This window comes from Palaemon carinicauda, chromosome 25 (genome assembly GCF_036898095.1).
Source record: "Palaemon carinicauda isolate YSFRI2023 chromosome 25, ASM3689809v2, whole genome shotgun sequence".
In the NCBI taxonomy this organism is placed as follows: Eukaryota; Metazoa; Arthropoda; class Malacostraca; order Decapoda; family Palaemonidae; genus Palaemon; species Palaemon carinicauda.
In genome coordinates, this window is record NC_090749.1 from 100,739,204 (window position 1) to 100,765,928 (window position 26,725).

The following is a 26,725-nucleotide window of genomic DNA, read 5'->3' on the forward strand; positions in this document are numbered from 1 at the left end:
GAACTTCCTTCACGTCCTTGGCCTAGATCGTTTGAAATTCCTAGCCTTTCCAACATGGTGGGTAACGAGCTAGAAAGAGTTCTTTGCCCTGTCAGAGCTCTGAAATATTATCTTAATAGGTCAAAACCTATACGAGGACAGTCAGAAGCCTTATGGTGTGCAATCAAGAAACCTTCGATGCCCATGTCCAAAAACGGAGTTTCGTATTATATAAGGCTTCTGATTAGAGAAGCCCATTCTCACATGAAGGATGAAGACCTTGCTTTGCTGAAGGTAAGGACCCACGAAGTGAGAGCCGTAGCCACTTCGATGGCCTTTAATAAGAACCGTTCTCTGCAGAGCATTATGGATGCAACTTATTGGAGGAGCAAGTCAGTGTTTGCATCATTTTATCTTAAAGATGTCCAGTCTCTTTACGAGAACTGCTACACCCTGGGACCATTCGTAGCAGCGAGTGCAGTAGTAGGTGAGGGCTCAGCCACTACATTCCCTTAATCCCATAACCTTTTTTAACCTTTCTCTTGAATGCTTTTATTGTTGTTTTTTGGGTTGTTACGGTAGGCTAAGAAGCCTTCCGCATCCTTTTTTGATTTGGCGGGTGGTCAATTCATTCTTGAGAAGCGCCTGGGTTAGAGGTTGTGTAGAGGTCCTTTAGTATGGGTTGCAGCCCTGTATACTTTAGCACCTTAGAGTTGATTCAGCCTCCTAAGAGGAACGCTGCGCCCAGTAAGGAAGACGAACTTATTAAAGGCAGAGTAACGGTTCAAGTCGACTTCCTTACCAGGTACTTATTATTTCATTGTTATTCTGAAATAACTGATTATATGAAATACGGGATACTCAGCTATCCTTTAGTCATGTACACTGGTTTTCACCCACCCCCCTGGGTGTGAATCAGCTACATGATTATCGGGTAAGTTTAATATTGAAAAATGTTATTTTCATTAGTAAAATAAATTTTTGAATATACTTACCCGATAATCATGATTTAATTGACCCACCCTTCCTCCCCATAGAGAACCAGTGGACCGAGGAAAAATTGAGGTGGTGTCAACAAGAAGTACTGCAGTACCTGGCCACAGGTGGCGCTGGTGAGTACACCCCCTTCTAGTATAGTGATAGCTGGCGTATCCCTCCCGTAGAATTCTGTCGGGCAACGGAGTTGACAGCTACATGATTATCGGGTAAGTATATTCAAAAATTTATTTTACTAATGAAAATAACATTTTTTATTCATGGTTTAATGTTATCTCTATGTCCCAAAATATTGAGTTTGGAACCTTGGTTAGGGCAGTATCCCAAGCCATTGCGGCAGGTATCCCACCTGCTCATCCTCCGGGAACTCACAGGATTCCCCTGGAAGAGTCCTCCTCTACATTTTCAGACCCAAGGCGAAGATCCACGGTCCCTCCCCGTCAAGAAACTTTGGTTTCTTCTTCTCCCCTGAAGCGGAAAAGAGGAGTCCCTGATGAAGTAGCTTCATGTAGGGTCAAGCTGACCCCCGTCAGGTCGTCCCACGAGACCACAGAGTAGTCTCGAAACCCGGGGGAGAGTCCATCCATTCCTCTACGGGTGACCGACAGAAGGTCGTTCCATCCAAACCTCCAGTGCTACAGACTTTCTTCCCTCCGAGGAAAGAGTCTAAGGATTCAAAAACTCTGCCAAAGTCCTCATTAGGGATTACAAGACCTGCAGAGTGGGTCAAGCAGTCTACATTTGTCGACTTCGATAACGACCACGACCCACCCCGAGATGATGTCTCGTGCGTGGAAGACAACGATTCGGCTGCCAGTCCTTCTTTAAAAGCTGAACAGAAATAGTCAAAATATGGCATCTGGCAGGTTATAGCTTGCGTGAGTTCACTCAAGGGGTTGGCAGACCCATTGATGGCTCCTCAGGAGGGCAAGGTCATGGTCTTGGACCACGTCTTTGGCACTCGGAAGGCCCCAAGAACAACGAAGCTCTGCCCTGGTCTCGGGGACTGAAGAGTGCCCGGCGGAAGGTGTCTGCCCAGCTCTCCGAGTCCTCTAGCTCTCTTCGATCAGGCTCATCCTTAAAACTACTGTGACATCTGAGTGTCCAGCAGAGAAATTTTTAAGAGGTCCTTGACGAGTGTCTCCCGGCTCTTCCTCTTCACCATTCCTTAGAGGAACTTACGAAGGGCTCTCTCTAGAGAGACTCTTCGGGCTTCTAGTTTACTTCTCAGCTTCGGAAATTCTGAACAAAGAGAAAGTGGTGAAGTATGCCATGCAGACTACTTTTTGGCTGGATCTATGGTTGGGATCAGTGAGAAACCTGGTGCAAACAAAGGGTTTTTCCAAAGAAGCCTCCCGGAAAGCGATGGAGACTTTCTTCCTGTCGGGTATTCGGACTATTGAGTTTGTTGCCCACCATGTAGTTAACTTGTGGGCGAACACCATCTTATGGCGTAGAGATGCAATAATTGAGAGATTCCATTTCCAAATCCCAAACTGCAAGATAGCGAAATTCCGAAACTCCTCTCTGAAGGGTTCCTCATTGATCGAGCTGGGGATGTCGAGCGAACTGCGGAGAGATGGAGGAAGTCCTACCAGGACTCCCTCCTCTTTAGGGCCTTGACATCCCGCCCCTACAGACTACGTTCTCTCCCGCAGACGAAACAACGGAAACCAATGATGGACAGGACTGCGGCAACAGACAACAAGGTGTCTTAAAGTCGTCCTGTGGAGGGAAGTATCCTAGAGGAGTCAGCTGTGGCTCCCGCCCCTACAGACTATGTTCTCTCCCGCAGACGAAACAACAGAAACCAATGATGGACAGGACTGCGGCAACAGGCAACAAGGTGTCTTAAAGTCGTCATGTGGAGGGAAGTATCCTAGAGGTGTCAGCCGTGGCTGCAAATGCTATGTGATTTCCCTGCTTGTCCACCAATGGGGGAATGCCTGCATTGCTTCTGGAAGAGCTGGATGCAGCTTGGGCCCGGACCCTGGATAGTCTCCGGGATTAGTTCTGGGTATCGCGTCCCGTTCACTAATTTTCTCCCTCCACTGATCAAGACTCTAGTGTCAACTAGCTCCTATGCAAAGGGATCTGCAAAAAAGCTGGCTCTTCGGGCTGAAGTCCAGACCATGTTGAAGAAGGGCACTCTCTAAAAATTCCTCGACGACTCCCCAGGCTTTTCCAGTCGACTCGTTTATGTGAAATAGGCGTCTAGAGGCTTGAGACCAGTCATCGACCTCTCAGCTCTGAACAAGTTTGTTAAACCTCGTTCAGCACGGATACGGTTTATTGGTTTGCGGACTGTGGCCAGATGTAGCACTTAGACTGCCTAGTGTCTGAATGCCAACCACACTCCAACATTCACTAAACAAAAAGATGAAATGATGGAATAATCATAAATCTGGATAAAAGGTAAACAATCAAGAGAACTGGGCAATGGGCACCACCCTTCAATTTTTTATACTAGGCAAGGGGACCCAGCTAGAACCTCAAATTTCCCTATTATCTTTTCTTGGGTTCCCCATCTCTCTTTGCAGTGCTATGCATGGAGTTCTAAATAAGAAGAGCAATATGCTTTCTAGGTAGCAGGTTTCCTCATTATATTTAAAGTTATTTGAACATTACAAATATTAGGAGAGAAAAAAAATGTTACAAAGAAAAACAAACTTTAGGCTTGAACGGGGAATATTCTAGGTGAGGAAGTGCATTGAAATAGGATTAACAAAAAAGAAATTATTCAAATGATGGAGAGAGAAAAACAAATTTCATATTTGTGAAAATACAGGTTTACAAAACCAGGAGAGAGAAATTTCTTTATACCGAACTTCTTTGGAATCAATCCTCTAAATATTTAATCTACATATACAAGTATAAATAAAGACCAACATAACTGTAAATATTTGGGCTAAATTCAAATGTAATTTTACAGCTCACTTCAGTTAGTATTAAAGGGATTGTAAAACAATATTGCCTATCTCTACATTCTCATTTTAACATCAGAAAGAGGCCCCTCTGTTAGATTGCATAGTCACACGAAAAAAAAATTCATTCATTCATTATATAAGTCAGACAAGGGGTAAGAAGACCACAGGACTTCAAGTGCACCCTAGATCTAAAGGATGCATACTTCCAGATCCCAATCCATCCGTCTTCAAAGAAGTATCTCAAAATCTCACTAGACAACAAGAAATACCAGTTCAAGGTAATGTGCTTCAATCTTTCCACAGCACCTCACGTTTTCACGAGAGTGTTCACCCTAGTGTCATTTTGGGCTCACAGAATTGGCATCTGTCTCCTATGCTATCTGGAAGAGTGGCTGAGTTTAGCAGACTCGGTGGTGCCCTTTCTTCAGCACAGTTACAAACTTCTGGGACTTTGGCAAGATCTGGGAATCTTGGTTAACCTCAAGAAGTCATCTCTGCTTCCCTCTTAACAACTCGTATACTTAGGAATGATAATAGACACCAATCTTCACAAAGCCTTACCATCACATGAGAGGGTAGCGAAGCTGAGGAAGGTTGCAAGACCTTTCCTCAGACAAGATCTCCCACCCCAAAGGTGGTTATGTCTCCTCGGGCACCTATCATCCGTGGCCCGTCTAGTTCTCAACGCCTGCCTGAGAGGATATGATCTCTCCAATAATGGCTAAAGTCCAACTGGAATCAGGCCTTTGATTCCCCGGACATTGTGATCTCATGGGACCATAAGAACGGACGGACTTCGAGTGGTGGGTGGCAGACGAGAATCTACTAAAGGGTGTCGACCTTCTTGTCCCTCCCCCAGGACTTGATGTTCTTCTCAGATACATCAAAAGGGGTGGGGCCCACATGCTGCACCGCTCGACCTCCGGCTTGTGGTCAGAGTTTGAAAAGTACAGTACCAGCACATAAATCTCTTAGAGATGAAGGCTGCCTTTCTGGCCCTTCAACAGGTCCAGCAGTTCCTGGCGGGCCATTCAGGGGTGGTAATGAGTGACAACACCACAATAGTAGCTTACATCATCAAGCAAGGTGGTACTTTTTTGCAGCCCCTATCCCATCTGACAGTAAAAATAGTGAGATGGGCACAATTCAACTCGGTGACCCTATTAGCTCCTTTCATTCCCAGCAAAAGTAATGTGCTTGCGGACAACCTGAGCAGAGGAACTCAGATGGTGGGCTGTGAGTGGTCTTTGAATCATCTAGTAGCTAACAAAGTCCTGACTTTGTGGGGTTCCCTGACGGTGGATCTGTTTACAACGGCCTTGAAATTCAGGCTCCCATTGTACTGCTCCCCAGTCCCTGACCCCAAGGCTCTCTGTCAAGGTACATTCCAACAACGGTGGAACAACATCATCATTTATGCCTTTTCACATTCTTTCTGATGAAGAGGGCACTCAACAAGACCAGAACATCGGTCAATCTCTCAATGACCCTCATAGCTCCGCTATGGCATCACACAGAATGGTTCCCGAAACTTCTGCAACTCCTAATGGAGCTTGTGAGAAAGCTCCCTCCGCGAAACGATCTACTCAGACAACCGCATGCCAACATATTCCACAAGCCGTAGCTTCTTGACAACTTCGTGCCTAGAGACTATCCAGCACCTCCTCACTCAGAGAGGATTTTCGCAAAAAGTTAGGCAAAGGATGGCTGGACACCTGAGAGTATCTTCAACTTCAGTCTACCAGGCAAAGTGGAATATCTTCTGTTGTTGGTGTTATGGAATGGGTATCTCTTTCCTCAATGCCACTATCCCAGCAATAGCAGAGTTTCTTGTGTATTTGCGTGAGAAAACGCTCTTCTCAGTTTCGGAAGTACAGTAAAAGGTTTTTATCGTTAGGAAAAATACAAATGACTTCCAAATTGCTCAGCTTTTATCAATAAACAATAAAGAGAGACGTATGTCAGCCTCTTCAAGATGAAAACATTTCCTGCAAGTTTAAACTTTGGAAGTTCAACCGACTCAACTACCTGATTAGGAAGGTCATTCCACAACTTGGTCACAGCTGGAATAAAACTTCTATAGTACTATATTAGCATTGAACTTTTAGCTGGATTGACCACCAGTCTAGAATAGTAGCATACTTGGCATCACCCTGAGGCAGAGAAGAAATATATGCCTGTCACATTGCATAGGTAATTAAGTAATAATATGATGGGAGGCGGTGGATTAGACAATTTTTACATCGTAAGAGGATTTATTGTCCAAGTTAATTTTCATAACAAAAATGAGCATAAATCTTCTTCAAAGCGAGTGAAATAGAACTTTTAATCTTGGGATTATATAAGAGAAGAAATACAAGTTTCTCGCTGACTTTCAAGTCACTGTAACAATCATAAGGATCATTAACTTGTAAATAATAGACACACACGGGGAGAACGAATGCAGAGCAAGTTACTGTTATCTGCTTCCATCAGTAGAATGGTAATTTATCTTGAAGTCTCAATTCTGACTTAACTAAATACTACAGTCTTAATTTCTATCCAAGTCAAGCAAAAGGGAGGGGCACACACATAATACTTGTCTCTCGTTAGAAGTCTACTGCGATCACAACCTAGTGGAGTGTAATGATTGCCCAGAGACGAAGGGGGCACGCGTCCGTTTCCCGCGCCTGACTCCCCTAACTCTACTTCCAAGGGGGAGTTTCTATGGCACCTGTCTCTATGGGGGTCAGGTGCTTCCGCTAGGCGATGGGTGGTATCCTTCTGCTACGTGATAGCTGCGATCTATGTCGGCCAGATCTAGGTTGCCCCACCTCAAAGCCCCCCAGCTTTTGTCCAACTTCCCTCATGCTTTGACCTGGGAAGTAAAAGAATGACAACAGTTTACAGTCCACATTAATGGTGCAACTCTTTCTTCAGGCCCGGTGGCTTGTGACATAATTTAGGTTAAACTGATTTACACAGTACCCATTTAACTCTATAGATATATTTTGTCCTGTGACATGCCAACCTCGTTCTTTCGGGATTGAAAGGGGTTGTGCATGTGGCACTCCAGTGGGTTAACTGGGTATTAAAGAGGAGAGATTCAGTAGCGGCACACTTTTCGAGCCAGGTAGAGATGTCTCGATCACGAACATCTTCACTCCCTCTCGGGCTGATGGTATCGAGAAAACTGTTGACAGGGGAGAAAGAAGTGTTGCAACTCTGCTAAGCAGTGAATATCAATAGCGGTGTCCCTACTAGATCAACTCTCCCAAGCTTCCTCCTCTCAGCTCAGTAAACCAGCGCCAAAGAAACTGCCGGTGAAGCCCAGACCGCCATCTGCATCTCCAGGGTCCTCCGCCTCGAGGAGGGATGGGGACTGTGCTCCATACTTTTGCCCTTCAACCTGGTTGTGCCAGGAAGGGTGGTAGAGGAAGCAGAGGTTGACAGGATTGGCAAATGCCTTTTCCAGTTGCAGCCAGTATTGGAATACCCATTAAGACATAAATGTGATTGGTAGTAGAAGTCTTTCAGACCAAACACGGCCTTCCTGTCATCTGTTCTCGTCCTTCTCTCATACACACTACGACGACGTTCCTGACATGTCCTCAGAATTGCCAAAACCCAGCAATCCAAGACCTGAGGTTCAAATCATGCTCTATCTCCTCCCTCAAAGATGCAACTAGCAAACGCAATGACCTAATTTTCTGTGGTGCTAAGATGCTGCAGCAAGAGAGCCCAACAAAGCTTTAGACCAGAGCACAGAGTGTCTGACCATTCTCATCTTCCTTCTCCTTTGTGGCAAAGCAGTTGCTTCGTTATGTGCTAGACCAGATGCTCGATGCAAGCGAGCCTCGCTGCCAAACAACTTCCACCTTAGGAAAGTCTACAGTAACAAGAACAAGTACGGGCTCAATGCTGGCAATCCTTATTGAATTGGCCGAGTGGATTTCAAGTGCATAAAGCACTTGCTGACAACAGGCTCCACGTGTCGTGACATAATACTCCCAAAGAGGCTCTTGGGAGTACTGCCAACCGCAGCGTAGGAACAGGTCGAGGCGTCTGCGACACTCATCCACCAGGTGACCTGGTTTCTTGTACCAAGTACACAAGTACAGTATCTCCTTTAGAGCAGAGGAGATCTATCCAGAGTGTGAGGTGGTGGGGAGCGCATTTCCACAGAGGCAGGTATGGGGACAGGTCTAGGAAGAGTGTGTGGATACACTCGGTCAGGTGCAGGTGAACGGTTGGGGCCAGCCATGGCAACCCTGTTGCCATATGAGCTGTGCTATGACTGTCCCACAATACTAATGGCCAAGTCCTCTGCCTTCTGTCTTCGCTGTAGGGATGCCTCTTTGAGTATACTTTAAAAGTGTAGGACATCCTGCCAAGTATCTTGGCGGCCAGCGGAGACATTGATAGTGGCCAGAGACTGCTCTAGCCAAGTCACAGCTTTGCTTGGAACTGTTCTGAGGAGCTTTCGCCTTGGCTCTCTCTGGTCCAAGCTATGCCGATGATATGCAGATCTGTACAAAGACGCCAACCATACTGCATAAATCTTCAGCAGTTCGCCCTCTTCACAGGTGGCACTGTTGAAATGGGTCTTCCTTCCTGCATCATGCCTCTCCTGGGCTTCTTAGCACCAGTCGAGGAGACGTTCCTTCATGTGGCGGTATAAGATCTCGGGTCTCCCTATTGAGAAAGTCTCCTTGATTTCCCCTTTCAGGAACCTTCCTAGCTCAGCGGTCCACCAGCCAGAGCTTCCTGTGGTATACCAACTGGCGCAGTAGGCTTAAAATCCTTCAAGAATCAGGCAAAACTCTAGGCAGTATCTAGCTGGAAGGTCCCAGGCTTGGGACCCTTTCTGGATTCGAGGGTCTTGAGCAGGTCAGACAGACGGCAATCTGACTGGAAGGGACAGACATGTTCAGTAGAGACAGTGTCGGCTGAACTGAGACTGGAACAGGAGTTGAAGCTGTCCCCAGAGGTCATACTACCAGAATCTTTGCTGGTTGACTCTTGGGACACGGTCAATGTAGCAGGTATGGCTGATCTGGCGGTGTCCTTCGCCTGGCGTCTGCGCTTTGGGATGGCCCCTCTCTTGGCATGAACTAACTCAGCCGTAGCTACTGGAGCCTTTTCTGGTCTGCTGGACATCACGTGGTCCCCCAAGAACTGCTCCTCTAGTCAACTGGCTGAAGTCTTTGGTGGACTAAAAGGGTTAGTTGCTGGAACAGGCAAGAAGGCAAGAGGTCCACTCCGAGCTGGAGACTCCCAGAAGCCAGGTATAGGTGGGAGTAGCGGTAAAAACCCTGGAGTGGGCTGGAGACCTCCAATTACTGGCCCTGCTCCAGTTACAGGAATGGGCAGACCATTGATGTTTGGCCAAACCGGGGACGCTGAAGGAGTACTGGTGGTCACTGGTTGTGACCCCATTGGCAACGTGGCATGTTGGTGACGGCTCAACACTCTTTAATGCCGCCACCTGAAGTGTCAGTGACTTCACCTGAGTTGCCAGGTCACTGACAATCGAGACGAGGCCTTCCACATCCCGACTAAGGCTCCTCTTGGCTTTTTGACCCTTGGTCGATGTATCCCGGGTCTGGGCACCAAAATTTTGTAGTGGTCGGCGGACTGTGGTCAGATGTAGCACACAGGCTACCTAGTATCCGAATGCAGGCCACACTCCTATGTCCACCACACAAAAAAGAAAACAAATGGTGGAATGCCCAGAGATCTGGGCAAAAGTAAGCAATCAAGAATGAACTGAGCACTTGATTTTATACTGGGCAAGGGGACCCAGCTAGAACCTCAAATTTCCCCATTATCTTTTCTTAGGTTCCACGTCTCTCTCCGCAGCGCTATGCATGGAATCCTAAATAAGAGGAGCAGTATACTTTCTAGGTAAGATATATTTTTATTCAAAGGTAATTGAATATTAGGAGAGGATAAAAATTAATATTACAAGGGAAGGGGAAAAAACTTCAGGCTGGAACAGGGGACATCTCACTTAAGCAAGCGTATTGAAAGAGGAATAAATACAAAAATTATTACAAAATTAAAGAAGAAAAAAAGATACAATGATATGAAAATGCCGGTATACAAAACCAGAAGGAGAGACATAAATATCTCCATACAGAACCTCTTAGGAATCAATCCTGTAAATATTTAGTTTACATATATTATATAAGAATAATTAAAGACCAACCTAACAGCGTATATATTTGGGCTAAATTCAAATGTAATTTGAATTATTTCTTTAGTTAGGATCTAAGGTATTATTAGACAAGGTTACACATCTGACCTGTCTCTACATTCTCGCCCGCACATCAGAAAGACAAAAACATTATGTAATATATTAAGAAAAGGCTTATTATCCTTAGTGCTACACTCAGAAGGGACGGCTAAATATCATATACAGTATAGTAACTTCCTAAAGCCATGCTACAGAAATATACATATCGTACATTAATGAACGCCATAGTGTGTACTGTGCTGTTGTCCAATGATCCCGCCAAGCAACACCACCGCTGCAATAAATATCCAGACACAAAAGTTATTAGCAGCCAACCTTGGCAATTATAATCAAGACAAAGTTCCAAGCTGGTGGCATAAGAAAACTACAAGCTTAATGCAGAACGCCACAACATTACGGTTAACAACCTATGCAGTGAGTCAACAGGGTCTGGACATAAATCTCCGACTACCTTCTGATAATGGAGAGACAAATGCATTTTTTTCCCTTTTTTACCCAAGTGTCCACTGCCCTAATATCCTAAGAATCCCCCACTGTGAGTCATTACTTGCCCTCACCTGGAACTCTCAAATTCCTTTACTTGACTCCCTACTGCGTGTAGGGTATTATCGCTGTTACCTGTTTAGAGGAAGTATAACAGATTAAGTCATTTTTTAGGGAGTGCTTGAGGCTTAACTAAACTACTGTAGCAAATAAGTAAAATTGACAATTTTTAAAGGTATTTATCCTAACATACAAACAATTAGATTTTTCTCACACAAACCCTTATTCATCGCAGTGTGAGCAGGGTAACCTATACTACTCAAATCCCCCCGCCCCCCCCTGCTAACTAGCAGTGAGGTAGATATGCCTCTCTAAAAGTCTTATGGGTAATTTCAAGCTTTGCCTAAAGTATATTCCCTAGAAAAGAGATCAAGGTTTGTATTGTTAGGAAAAATACAAATTACTTCCCCTATACTTTAACAATGAGAAAGTCCAGCTTTCGCAGCGTCCGAATGTAAAAACAATTGTTTTGATTAATGTAGTGGGTGTTTGAGCCCAATGGTGGTGTTTTTGCTCTGCAGTCCTCTGGGATGTTGTTAGCTCCTCAGTCCCATTTTGGTTGGTATCGGATAACTAACTTTTGTTTGTTCTCTGATTTCACTGAAGTGATCATTTTAGACCAAGAGCGGCCAAAGATGCGGATTTTTCTCCTGAAATTGAGGAAAGGACGTACAATAATTTCACGAGCGTACATCATGTGGATCTTCACATGACCTGTAAGTACAGTTCTCAGGACTCCCTGTGTCCTGAATGCTGGACTTGGGCTACCAAACAATGGTTTGAGTACAGCATGGTTAAAGGAAACCGAAGACTGCAATAGAAAAACAAGCATTCTGGTTCATCGGAATTTGATACCTTGTCTTCGGCTTCACACATTTCACGCACGTTGTCGAAGCGAACACAAGAAGATATTCAAGGAATGGAAGATCCTTTGTCGAAGGTTAATGACAATTTGGCAAAGGAATTGTGGTCTTCCTTTGTATGGAGTAAAATTCCATCATTAGAGAACTTCTAGAAGTTGCAAAAATATGCTCTTCTGAATTACAAAGAGTTTGCAAGTCTCCTGGCTCCCCCTCTTTCTCCACATCCTCCTTCAACTCTTCCATCAGTCCAGGTCCAAGTTTCTCTTCCCCAGAGGCTCCCCTTATTCCCCTACTACAAGATGGATTATAATTGGACATGTTGCATCAGTGGATAGGACACTGAGTTACTACAAAGACGTCATGATCGTGCTCCTTCCCTGGACAGGGAGGAGCAAGAAGTCAAAGAAGAGAGATCGCCAAAAGATCGGAATTGGCCTCTGATTGGGACCCAAAGACCCTTTCGTCTGATGTAATCCTAGTACTCACGAAGGTCTCTCGCTGTAACAATCGTCAATATGAAGAAGAGTGCCACGTGACGTATTCAAGTTAACTCGCCCAGATTACAGTTACCAAAAGATCGTTGTAGTGGTTTGCGGACTGTGGCCAGAGGTAGCACCCGAACTGCCTAGTGTCCGAATGCCGACCACACCCCAACGTTCACTACACAAAAAATATACAACGGTGGAATACCCCAAAATCTAGGTAAAAGGCAAACAATCAAGGATGATCTGGGCACTGGGCACCCAGCAGGACCCTAACTTCCTTCTTATCTTCCCTTGCCTTGAGCTTGCTGAATATAAGTAAAATATCAGAACATTAGGTGAAAGGAAACAAATACAGCAATACTAAATATATAATGGGGGGCTGAGAAGGGAACCCAATGGTGTAAGGAACTAGAATGAAAACAAGAAAAATATTTATTTGTAAATGAAACAAAAAACATCTATATCAGTCCAGGTATGTTCCTAACGCTATGCTACAAACGTTTACATGTTTTAGTACAGGATAAACGGAACTGTGTGTATTGCCTGGGTGGTCCAACTATCTAATAAAGGAGAACCCACAACACTATGGGTTTTATGACATCTGTAATGACCAGTAATAAAACACTTAATATCTAATGAACCATCTAGATAGAAAATATACAACTGTGAAAATACTGTACTGCAATAATTTTCCCTAAAGCAATACTGTCCTTATCAATATCCTGTCTAATATTAGGCTGCAAAGTTACTTACAAATTCTTAGCTTCTGGATAGTATGGCCGCATACGATGCTGCGCAAGTCTCTGTGGGCTTATGATAGCAATATCTAGAAAATCACCAATTGTAACCCCACACTGTGATAAGGTTTTGTTGTCAATGAAACTTTTCTGACCAACAACAATAGTGCCTACGACAAAGTAAAGTACTTCCAATTCACAGGCAAGATAATATGAATACAGAGCAGCATCACAGACCACTAACAACGGTAACAGGCCAGAAGTAATATTCCTCTTTCCTATGTACTTAGAAAGATAGCCTAAACTTTTCTCCCTACTGGGGGTAGGGGACTGATGTCAGTACCTGTTAAAAGAAAATTTTTTGGGGGGGCAGGCCACAGAGGGATATACAAAATAATAGTGTGTCTCATAATTATATGAAGAAATAAAATATTTTTCCCACACACACAAACCATTTATCTTTCTTTGACACAAACCCTTATATATTGCATCGTCGTCAATACATGGATGATCCTTTTAAAATTTGTGATTTTTTGCTGCAGGTATAACTTTTAGCAGTCCTGGCCCCTTGCTCTTGAGGGTAGAGTTTTATAAGAGGAACAGAAAGAAAACTAAGAGAGATTCGTCAGCTTTTGACGTGATAACGTCCAAGCTTATGCCAAAATAATTCTTTAGTAGGTCCTTTCTCTTGCCTTCATGACGTATTGTGTCTCCTTCGGATTCCTCTAGGATTAGGGTCTCGGGAGGAATTCGTCAAAGGGGGGGGGGGGGGTGGGGGTTAGATAGAACCCAGGCTTGTGCTGGGAACATGCTTCATGAAAAATTGAAGAATCACCTTTTCCAGCGAAGGTAATTCTGTACTCCTTTAAATTTCTTTTGAAGTCTTCATTCTGCTGTACTGACTGACATCTGGGAGCACTTACCCTATGGAAGTTTTGGTCTTCCTTGGGCATCACTGATGTTCCATCTGTGGAGGCGACAGAAGACGTGACATCCGCCGACATGATTTTATCTGCTCTTGAGAAGAATTGTTGTTGCCATCTCCCAAGATCTCAACTTTGAAGACTGATAACGAGAAGAAGCGTACGCGTTTCTCTTCCATTTCTATCTCTTTGTTTTCTTCTTGAACCCTTCAACCTCATCCTCCACTGCGGACCCTTTTGATGCCATGTCTTCTACCCCAAAGAAGTAGTCGTTAAAGTTCAATAAGACCGTTCTGTCGCAGTCTCGTGAGATTCCAACCGATCACTCCGCACGTACAGTATGAGCGAGAGAGACGATGCCGTTCCGAGAACCAACCCGGCTCGTTAAATTTCAACGGCTCTTCCGGCTTCATTGGAATCATTCTGTACTCTTATTAAGAGACTCAGGTTTGTATGGTAGTTAGGAAAAATATGATTACTTTTAAAATTTGCGACATACAGTAGTTTCAAAATGTATTTGTTCCTACAAATACATACTTCTCTTTACTATGGGTATATCGTTCTGGCTTAGCTGGAAAACGAGCAATCATCTCGCGTAAAATGTTTTTGCCTTGTTTTCCAGCTAAGCCAGAACAATATAACCATAGTATAGGCAAATGGTTTGTGCGGTAAGGAAAAATGAAAATTATTCTAAATTTGTCATATATCTCTAGCTATGCAATCCTGTGTCCTTTACCACCTCAAACATCTCTTTCAGTTCCAAGACGAAGATCAAGAGTAAAGAGTCCTTCACAGAAAAGGGGGCGCGGCTACTGTGCAGACTCACATGTACTACGTATCTCATTAATGAATTAATGGCCCTTACAACATTGCTGCAGACATACTCAGGTTTGTATAGACTCTGGGAGAAATATAGAATAGAATTACAATGGTAATTGTTCCTTAACGAGTGCAAACCTATGCTATTTATAGGGGTATTACTTTCGAAGAATCTGAAAGGACGAGCGGTTAAAATCTAGCGTGGGTTAACCACCCACCCCGCTAGTTAGCGGGGGTTAGGGGTGTAGCTAGCAACCCCTCTCATTCACACACCTGTGACTGAGCTTCACTTTACTTTTGGCTTGGAAGGTGAGCGGTTGTTGCCGCTTTTTCCTCCTCGCCTATTTTGGACTGCCATTAATATTTGTCTTTTTAACTTATGTTTTTCTCTTCTATATATGTGGAAACATTCTTAATGTTTATACAGTAAAACCTCACAATAACGGACTAATAAGAGGAATGGGTGTCCGGTACCGCTGATGATTATCCTCACTTTCCAGGATGCTGATGTACCTATGCATATTATTATTGAAAATGAGAGGATTAAAGTTTGTCCTTTCAAGCAGAAGTCACTGCAATGCTTGAATTGTTTTGAATTTGGACACCAATCTAAAGTTTGTTAAAATGAAAACATTTATAGCACTTGTTCCAAATCTTACCATGGAGAGTGTACCCTAAAAGCCATGTATTTAAAATACTGCAATTCTAATAATAACTCCAGTGGTAGGAACAATGAGCTGTATAAGTTGGAAGAAGCTGCCCCCAACAAATCCAGTTTGGAGCATATAAGTGTGGGACATGCAAAAAGACTGCTGTATAAATCAACTGGCAATGCAAAGGCCTTAAAATCAAAAGGAAATTTACCACAGGAGACATCAAACCCACCTAATACTGCCAGCAGTTCCAAGAAAAGAAATACGTCGTCTAAAAATAAAGTGGTGCATGATGAGGTAAGCATATTCCCTTCTGAGGAGTTGCCATGGTGTTAAAACTGGGCCATTGCCCATCTCTGTACATTTGCCCCCCTCCCTTACCAACAGTAGTTCTAACCTCTCTCATGCTTTGTCTTTGCCTGGTTTGATAGAGGTTCCTCTTGAAACCAAGATATTAGGTGCACCTGTAGTGATGAAGCTGCGCACACGCAGCAAATTCCACCAAGACAACGGACCTCATTGAGAAAGTTGACAATCTTGCTTTGAACATGGATGGCCCCAAAATCAGAGAAAATGACATACGCTGACAAAATTAAGGGGAAAAAATCTCTGTGTAATTAAATCAATAAATACGGCTAAATTTACTGAAAGAAAAAACCGAGGTCGAACAGACAATTAAAGATATTCCAATACTTAACCCGAGGTCAACTTCAAGTGGAAATGATGTAAACTTTACTAACAAAATGATCAGAGAAGAGGCTGAAAACAAAATTCATTGTTTGTCGACACAAACGAGAAATAATGGAAAATTAAAACCAAAAACAATGATATGCAATGTGTACAGTGATGAAGATGAAGTAATAAATGCCTTGATTCAAAGAAATCAATACCTAGACCAAATCCAAAACATAGAAGAGAAGATAAGTGTGGTACTGAAGAAAAATGCTGCTGGTGATCCTGAAGTTCGAAAGGCTATTCACGATAATCAGGAAAAAGTTATGTTGCAATGGGGTACTTATGACATTCCTGATAGATAGCACGCAATCACCTGCCACCACTGTCAGAGGTATGGACGTCTCAAAAAACATTACAAGTTTAAAACTGATGATAAAATCTGCGGGAAATGTTCAGGAAAACATTCCACCAAGGAATGTAACTCACAGATGCCAAAGTGTATTAATTGCATTAACTCGAACAAAAAAAATGTAAATTCAAGCGATTGCAAAGCTTTTGAGTTGGAATTGAAAAGACTAGTAGAAAATACTGATCTTGGATACTAAGGATGTCATAAACTGTGGCTACTTCAATGAAACTATCCAAATTTGAGAATGGATAAACGGGAAATACTTTAACATACTAGCATTGTCTGAAACTTGGTTAAATAACTTTGACAAGACTAAGATCACTGAAATGACCCCCCCCCCCCACACACATAACTTCTTTCACATTCCGAGAGAGGGTAGATCTTGGTGGGGGGTGTTGGACTCTCTATTCATATAGGTTACTCATATATCAAAATGTTAAAAAGAACTAGTGTAACAGTCTTTGAATATATAGAGATAAACTTTTTGCAAAAAAAGGAGAAAAATATCCTTTGTAACAGTCCTCAAACCTCTGAGAACAAATACTAGTATCTTTGAAGAATTCAGTGAACTCATTGAGATGATTATCATGGAGGAAAAGGAATTAGTTATTTGTGGAGACTTTCATCTTTGGATGGATGACGCATCGAATCTTGACGGTCTGGTATTTAGCGAGTTATTAGAATCATATCGATTAGTGAATAATGTTGACGGTACAACTACTTTAACTGGGCATACGTTGGACCCAGTTTTGAGTGATGGAAAGAATAACATTGTATCTGATATAAATGTTGGAGAGAAATGTATTATCTGCCCAGTGCACAAACTTATTACATTTAGTCCATCTTTACAGAAACATACAGTAGTAAAGAAAAAGGGATTTTGACGAAGGAAAAATCTATTTCTGGGAAGAGGCCTGTGACGGCTGGTGAAAATCCTTCTTTGTACCTTTTCTAATATAAATCTTCCAAATATACTAGAGAAAGATAAAAGCATGGAATGCAGAGGTTACAACCCTCGCGCGAACACCTTGTAGGTGTCGTATATTTAACAAGGGCGTGCGAAAACCACTATTGACAGGCTGACTTCCATTTAGATAGTCCCTTCATCAATGGGGAGGGCTGTGACAGGCCCTAGAGAACACAGTTGGACTACCCCACCGACACCTACCACGCGCACTCTCTAGGACATCCTTCTGTTTTGGACTTGCCAGATAAGTCGGTAGTGTTTTGATAAGTGTTTTTTCACAAGTGTTTGTCGTTAATTCAACATGACTGACGTTGCTACTTCACCTTTACCAATGTTAAGTACCATAGTTTGTTTTGACAGTTTATTGCAGTACTGGGCATTTGTTCTGTTAAATAAACTTAGAAAGAAATCAAATATTTCTCCTACTGTATTTATTGAAGAAGTTGCAAAGAAAATAAACGATGCTATCTGTTGATTTTCTTTGGTAGAAATATAAAACTCCAAAACTGCGTGCTGTGCTTTATTCCTATTCCTTCAGAATCTTTTTATACACTGACCAACTTATTTACAGTTTTATAGTCATAGTAAACAACAGATAAATATCATATGAGTAATGTTACAATGGATTGGATATTTACAGTAAAGTAGTTAAGTTGTTTTCAGGTAACAGTATGTACACAAACAACTAAACAAGTAGTTATCATAAACATTCAGATAACAGTATGTACACAGACAACTAAACAAGTAGTTAACATAAACATCCCCCTTTCTTTGGGTTTTGACAAAAATAAGAAAGTAAACAAATTGATATAACATAAAATAAGGAACAAGTAGGATACATTGTAAACAATCAAATATAATACAATAAATCATTCTCCCTTCATCTTTTCCTGTAGACGAGCTGATCTTCTTGGCAATTTAGGCATGTCGCAAACAGGATGATAGCTTGTTTGTTCATCATTAACGTTGGTTTCCCTCAATTTACTAGTTTCTTCCATTTCTGGTATTGCCGATGAATCCTGTGTAGTTGGACAGATATGGATTCTATTTCTTCTATAAATTCCTCCTTCCTTTCCCTCAATTACATAGGATCGGTTTCCTTGTGCATGGCTAATGAGCCCCTTTTCCCAACCTTTCTTGTCTGGATTTTGATAATATACAGGTTGCCCCTCGTTTAATGGTGTCATATCTCTTGCAGTTTTATCATAATATTTCTTTATGGATTCTCTCCGTGTTTCCCTTTTTTGAGAAACTGGATTGTCATTGTTCATAATTTCAGGAATTATCGACCGTAATTTACGTCCAAACATCATCTGAGCTGGACTCAAGTTAGAGTCTTGACGTGGTGTATTTCTCAGCTCTAGTAACGCCAAATATTGATCTTTTCCATCTGCATGCGTCTTCTTCATCATATTTTTTACAATTTTAACTGCCGCTTCAGCCTTCCCATTTCCTTGAGGATGTCCAGGAGATGACATCCGGTGCTCTATACCCCACTCTTTAACAAAAACCTTAAACTGAAACGAGCTGAATTGTGGTCCTCCATCGGACACTAATTGGGTAGGAATACCGTATCTAGCAAACATCTTCTTGATTATCGCTATAACATGATTTGAAGTTGTTGACGTTAAAAACTCTACTTCAGTGAATGAGGAATAATAATCAACAATGACTAAATAATTTCTTCCAACAATCTCAAACAAATCTAGTCCGATTTTATTCCAGGGTCTGCCTCCGTCATTAACATCCATCAACGATTCCTTCTGGTTTCGAGGTTTATACTGCTGGCAAATGTCACATGAATTGGCCATTTGCTTTATTTCTTTCGACATCCCTGGCCAAAATATTGCATCTCTTGCTCGTCGCATCATGCTATCGTAACCAAGATGAGCTACATGAAGCTTCGTTTTAATTGAATCTCGTAGTTTACGAGGAATCAGTATAAGAGTTCCCTTTAGAATGATGCCGTCTTGGTAACTCATGGAATCTCTAAAATCGAAGTAAGGTTTTAATACTTCGGGAATTATGTCTTTGCGATCAGGCCATCCTTCCTTGATTACAGACAATAATTCTTGCAGCTCTTCGTCGTTTGTGGTGGCGTCTCTTACTTCCTTTAAAATTGAATCGGGGTAATTTTTCAGTGAATCTATCATCCTTACCAATGTGTCTCTATTTTCCTCTTTTGGGCAGGCCCTGCTAAGGGTATCGGCTAACAATAGGCTTTTTCCGCTTTTGTACTGATATTCGACGTCGTACCGGTTCAATCTCATCATTAAAACTTGTAAACGCATTGGAGCTTGACTTAATGGCTTTTCGAGGATACAAGAAAGAGGCTTATGGTCATTATGAACAATAACACGTCGCCCAAAAGTATACTGGTCAAATCGCTCTAAACCAAAAACCACAGCAAGAGCTTCCTTTTCAATCTGAGCCCAGTTACGTTCGCTTCTAGCTAAGGTCCTTGATGCGTATTCTATCGGACGTCCTTCCTGCATAATGACTGCACCAATACCATCCTTGCTGCTGTCAACCTGTAATACAAGCTCCTTACTTTGATCAAAATAAGCTAGAACTGGTGTACAGGTGACCTTTTCTTTGATCACTGAGAAAGCGCGAGTGCACTTATCATTCCATTCAAACTTTGAGTTCTTTCTTGTCAGCTCTCGGATAGGTTCTAAATCATCAGCCAGATTTGGTAAAAACCTTGATAGATATTGTACCATTCCACAAAACCTCCGAATTCCTGAAATATCGGTGGGGGCAGGCATTTCTTTAATGGCCTTTACCTTATTTTCATCAACCGTCACACCAGCTGATGTTAAACGATGTCCCATGAATGCGATTTCCTTTTTTCTATAAACCGATTTCTCTTCATTTAGTTTGATCTTTTTTTCTTGACAACGCTTCTGTAGTGACTGAAGATTTTGTTCGTGATCACGCATTGCGTTGTGTTCCTCATTTCCAAAACCAACGACCACAATATCATCAGCTACACAGTATACACCCCGAAGCCCCTCCAATGCCTCATTCAATTTTCGCTGAAATATTTCACTGCTCACCTTCAGCCCGAAAGGTAAACGAGCCCATCGATATCTACCAAAGGGGGTAATCATTGGTAAACGTCGGCACGGTAATATTCTTGCTGGTAATGCAGAATCTACATTAAGTTTAACCTCTCCAAGGTCACCAAGGTTGCTCATCTCATGGTCAATGTCAATTTTTGATACAAATGCTTTACCATTGACAAACACGAATCCCATCTCTTGACATGTCTTTGACCCAAGTAAACACATTAGGTCATTTGAAACCACAATGAAGGTTACACTTCTAATTTCATCATTTTTGGGGTTCTTCACATTCAATGTCGTCTCGCCAATGGGCGAAAGCTTGGATTTATTCCACATGGCGAGTTTCACAGACGTTGGTCGCACTTGATCCTTTTTGACATACCTTTGACATATTGCATTCACGTCAGCACCCGTATCCAAATGAAATCTAACCTCGGTATCGTTTACTATTAGTAATGCAGTTAATCTATTAGAATTTTTCATTTCAACCGGTGCCATCCACATGTAATGATCGTAGCCTTCATCTGCTTCTTCGTTCTTCTCTTTAACAATTTTAACTGTTTTCTTACACACAGCCTTGAAATGGTTTCTTCCTTTACATGCTTCACAGACTTTTCCCCATGCTGGGCATTTTAATTTTTCAAATTCATGCTTATACCCACAAAATCGACACTTCACGGCATACCTGTCCATATTTTTTGAGTCCGAAAAATCCTTATTAAAGGAACTATCAGTAGCTTTGGTTCTCCAATTGTTCACCTTATTAACATTCTCAGAGCCAACTTCGCACATCTCTTTAGCACAATTAACGGTTGCTTCATAAGCCAAACATATCTCGACAGCTTTTTCTAAATTTAAGTTTCTTTCTCGAAGTAGCAGCTCTTGTAGTTTCCCTGTCACTGAGAACACAATTTTATCCCTTATCATTCGCTCTTTTTCTTGAAAATTACATTTATCGGCCTGAACCTTGAGTTCTATCAAAAATGAATTAAATGGCTGTTTGTATGAAATTTTCCAAAACCTGAAGGACTGTAACACTTCACTGGTACGAGGACAACAATACTCTTCTAATTTCCTAATTACATCATCAGGATTATCTTTCTGCTCCTCTGTTTCAAAATTAAACTGGTCAAATATTTCGACCATTTGTGGTCCTGCGCAATGGAGTATAATTGCAACCTTTGTTTTCTTGGGTTTCAAACTAGCTCCGCTTGCTGTCATGTAGATGTCCACTTGTCTCCTCCATTTTTTGAAAGTATCAGCAAGATTATCATCCAAAGGGTCTAATGGTGGAGGCAAACGAAACACAGATTCAGCCATTTTCTTCAGGAAAACACGATTTGTATCAATAGGCTTCTCTTTTTTTTTTCTTTTGGATTCTTTAAATAACCGCTGCCACCATGTTGATTTTCTTTGGTAGAAATATAAAACTCCAAAACTGCGTGCTGTGCTTTATTCCTATTCCTTCAGAATCTTTTTATACACTGACCAACTTATTTACAGTTTTATAGTCATAGTAAACAACAGATAAATATCATATGAGTAATGTTACAATGGATTGGATATTTACAGTAAAGTAGTTAAGTTGTTTTCAGGTAACAGTATGTACACAAACAACTAAACAAGTAGTTATCATAAACATTCAGATAACAGTATGTACACAGACAACTAAACAAGTAGTTAACATAAACACTATCGACATTCCCTGTGATCATGATGACCAACGTCTGTTAGGAGCTAAGTGTGCTAATTGTCTTATGACCACTTATAATAAAGTGAGTAAAAGTAAATATGATACCATGTGCCCACTATAACTGTTAAAGACCAATCTCCTTGTTTTGATGGAGAGACTTTAGTGAAAAAGAGAGAAAAAAGATGTAAAGAAAGAAAGTGGAATCGGTTAAAAACTGAAATTACATGGGTAGAGTACAAAACTGCTATGTATCAGTGCAGCTGCCTACTAAGAAGGTAAAATAGTGAATGCTATAAGAGAAAGATCCGCGAAGCAGCAACAGACGTAAATAAGTTATATCGTCTCCTAAGTGGTATCAGGAGAAATGTAATTAAGAAAAAGCTACCTGATGGATACAGTGACCAGGAACTAGTAAATAATCTTTTAGTATTCTTTAAAAAGAAAATTAAAAATATAACCAGGTCATTGGTAAATATTCAACATCAGATTAATGATATACACAGATACGCAGATAAAATTAATGAGATTACCTAGAATTAAGCTCTACAGACCTATTTCGAATCTATTTGTTTCAAAAGTGCTAGAATACGTAATTCTTGAACAGATAGTCAGTCACTTAGATTTGATAGAAGATTTTTCCAGACAACCAATCTGCTTACAGAAAACTATACTCTATGGAGACAGCCATCTGCTCCCTTGTAAATGATGTGTTAGAAATGATGGATAAAAGTAAATGTGGTATTTTAATATTACTCTATTTTAGTGCTGCTTTTGATACAGTTGTGCATGAACTGCTACTAAATGATCTACGGTTCATTGGCTTTGAAGATCAAGCTTTCAAATACCTAAAAGATTACTTGGTTGGTAGAAATGACTGGATGCAAATTGGAAACTCTTATTCATCATATGAACCTTTAAACAGAGATGTACCCCAGGGGAGTCTACTTAGCCCAATCTTATTCTGCATCTATGCTATCGGTCTATTGAAAATACTGTACTGTACTACAAAGGTGTGAAGTTCAAACTATTTGCAGATGACAATTTTACTTCTCCATAGATTATTTAATGAAACTCTAAACTGAATCCTTGAAGGTGTTAGATAATGGATGACAATTAAACAACTAAAATGAAATGAGAACAAAACTGAGTTAATGATGGTGGGAAAGAGAAACACTGAGAAGTGTGGGAGATAATGACTCATTGCCGATATCTAATAAAGTTCGTGATCTAGGTGTATTCCTTGACTGCATCTTGTCTCTCAATACCCAAATAAATAATGTAGTAAAAACTGCTGGTTATCATCAAAGAGATATTGCTTTCATAAAAAAGTACCTGGGTGAATGTTCCGTAAAGAAACTTGTGATAAACAGTGTGATTGCTAGAATTGACTACTGTAACTCCATCGACTACAATCTACCAAAAGTGCAACGTAAAAAATTACAAAACATAATATACAGAGGAGCAAGACTGAAAAAAGGTTTTCCACCTAGAGAAAAGATCACCCTTATACTAATTGATCTACATTAGCTGCCTATTAAAATGAGAATTAAATTTAGAATATGCACCATAACCTCACCAAGTTATCAGAACCGGTCATCCAAAATATCTAAGAGAATTGCTACATATTGTGTAGCCAACAAATCGTCCTGATACGAGAATAGTTACAGATGGTTTCAAACTAGTAGAACCTAGATAAATGCCTGCTGTAGGCTATAGAGCCTTTTAATATGTGGCCCCGTGACCATACAATAGGCTCCCGCGAGACATCCGAATAATTGGAGATATTAAGGCTTTCAAGAGGAAACTGAAGACTTTCTTATTTGGCTAGTGTATTAACAGTGATGATCTAACAGTAAGCGAACAATGCCCATTGTGAGATGTTAAATGCTCCTGAATGAACATCATAAAATGACTATGGGGGTCTGGTAGAAATTAGGGTTCCCCTGCTGTACAGGACCAGATAAGCAGCCCTTAAAGCAAGTAAAGTAAAGTAAAAACTTGGTTAGCTCACCAGCTATTAATCGCAAAAGAGGGAGAGACCTCCATCTCTCTCGCCCCCTTCCACAAGAAACATTAAAGTTATGACATCGAATAAATTTGATGTTTTTGTCTGTTGATGTTCCTGATCAAATGGAAGACAACTTAAATCAGAAATTCAAGTTGAGGTCCATCATCCCACTCAACAGTTAGATTGATTGATTGAAAGTTTTCTGGCATCCTGACATCTAAGGTCATTGACACCGATCAACAATTGGATGAAAAGGATCTAAAGAAAAAGGCAAATGTGAACCCAATATATCAAGACCCTCTCGAAAGAAACATCTGGGAAACAGTGTTGGATCAGAAATTGCTTATGGGAAGACTTCATCCAAGGTGTCTTCCAAAAAATAAACTATGGGAAACCTCTGGGAAACAGTGTTAGATCAGAAATTGTTAATGGGAAGACTTCATCCAATGAAATTGCTAATGGGAAGACTTCATCCAAGGTGTCTTCCAAAAAATAAACCACAGTTTTTTCTTCCATTTTGCAATGGAATTGTCAGGGTTTAAGGGCCAAATGTGAAGAACTTAAGCTCCTCATTCACAAGCAATCCCCTATAATTCTATGTCTACAGGAGTTCAAGCTCGATACTAATACTGCTTGTCCTCGAGAGTATGTTAGCTACAGGACACCATGTGATCAACGAGCAGTGAGCCATGGCGGAAGTCTTACGTATGTTCGTCAAGATGTTCTCCAAATACATTTGTCTTCGTACATCTCTGCCGGCAGCGGTTGTTCAAATGAATATAGGGAGAAAATATACAATTTGCTCTATTCACTTGCATAGAATGATAAAATTTTGTATGATAATTTAATAGAGGTGATTCAACAGCTCCCTCAACCTTTTCTTTTACTCGGAGATTTGAATGGTAGGCTCCTTTATGGGGCGACGTTTTAGCAAACACTGTAAAAAAAATGTGTAGTTAGGGAAAATACAAATTATACTATAGTCTATTTTTTATTTGTTTTTATATTCTGTAAATATTGTGAGCTCTTTATGCCTTGTTTCATGACCCCCTTACTTTGTTTTTACAGAGTAATGGCACCCTGCACCCAGCAAGGATCAGCTTTTAGAGCTCAGTCTTTCAGATTTCGAAATACTAAGAATCCTGCCAATGGCAGGACCCACTGTCAAGGCCCTTAGTTTCATCTGCCGACGTAACCAGATGACTGACTCGTCTTTTAGACTGCAGTTGTGGGTTACGTATGATATGAAGTCTATTGTGTGATCAGTCTTATCACTGACAGTTGAGTTCCCGTCACGCTTTCTGCCTCTTATCAGGTATTGGTTTATAAAGACTGTAAATACTGTAGTGTGTAACATGGGCAGCTCATAAGTAAATGCAGTGGTTAATTCTCATATTGTTATTAAGTGTATGAAGAAACCATATTCATCACATTAAGCCATTTGACTAATGGCTGTCAACCTATAGTATTAAGGACAACTTTTTTGGAGATTAGAGCTACGGGACCTGAAATGACCCCTTTTGATAAGGTATTGGTGATGGTACATTGGATGCAAAGGTTGATGGGAGAAGTACAAGAGGAAGGCCAAGGTTTGGGTGGATGGATGGAGTGAAGGAAGCTCTGGGTGATAGGAGGATAGATGTGAGAGAGGCAAGAGAGCGTGCTAGAAATAGGAATGAATGGCAAGCGATTGTGACACAGTTCCAGTAGGCCCTGCTGCTTCCTCCGGTGCCTTAGATGAGCGCGGAGGTAGCAGCAGTAGGGGATTCAGCATTATGAAGCTTCATCTGTGGTGGATAATGGGGTAGGGTGGGCTGTGGCACCCTAGCAGTACCAGCCAAACTTGGTTGAGTCCCTTGTCAGGCTGGGAGGAACGTAGAGAGTAGAGGTCCCCTTTTTGTTTTGTTTCATTTGTTGATGTCGGCTACCCCCCAAAATTGGGGGAAGTGCCTTGGTATATGTGTGTATATACAATGGACAATTTAACTAAATAAGCCCTGTGTTTGGGTATACTTTATCAGTAGGTAGTCAGAGATTTATGTCCAGACCCTGCTGACTTACCGTGTAGATAGTGAACCGCAATGTTGCAGGGTTCTCCTTAGCCTGAAGCTTTTTTATGTACCCTGACTGTAAAGGCTCTGTCTTGATATGATTGGATATAAAGGTTTACATCATAAACCTGATGGGATAGTATTTTATTTAAAGAAAAAGGATTGGGGCCTTACTGAATAACCAGTTCCTGGGGACTTAGTATTTTTATGGGGTTGTTCAACTTGTGAACATTTCTTGTTTTCTCAAATCTTTAATTTTTCAATATTAAACTTAGCCGGTGATTATATAGGCTGCAACTCTGTTGCTCGAAGGAAAACTCTACGTTCAAAATACGCCAGTGATCGCTATGCAGGTAGGGGTGTACATCAACAGCGCCATCTGTCTAGCAGGTACTCAGTACTCAATGTAAACACAGAACCAATTTTCTCTCTGTTGGGCTCCCGGCAAGACTTACTAATACGCTGTTACTAACTGGATTTGTTTTCACAACTATTTGGTGAAGTACACTATTCTAGTTTTGAGCTTTCGCTATGCAGGTGTTTTATCTTCATCTCAAAACTTGAACTCATTTTGGATAGATTTAATTAGGGTGACAAAGAGAGTATGGACTCTTTCACTTTTAAATGGCCGACCCTTCCCTTAGATGGAAGTGTGTTTAGGTTTTTAGTAATTGCTTAACACGTTATAGAT

At 41.4% G+C, this 26,725-nt stretch overlaps 1 long non-coding RNA gene across 1 annotated transcript in view; it reads left to right on the forward strand.

Moving 5' to 3' along the window:
* LOC137619293 (uncharacterized) overlaps positions 1-25,485 on the forward strand; it is a 61,170-nt gene extending 35,685 nt beyond the window's left edge. The window contains exons 3-4 of the long non-coding RNA XR_011039895.1: positions 14,449-14,579; positions 25,052-25,485. This is a non-coding gene — a long non-coding RNA (uncharacterized lncRNA). The remainder of the gene's footprint in view (positions 1-14,448; positions 14,580-25,051) is intronic.
* Positions 25,486-26,725: the final 1,240 nt, after the last annotated feature.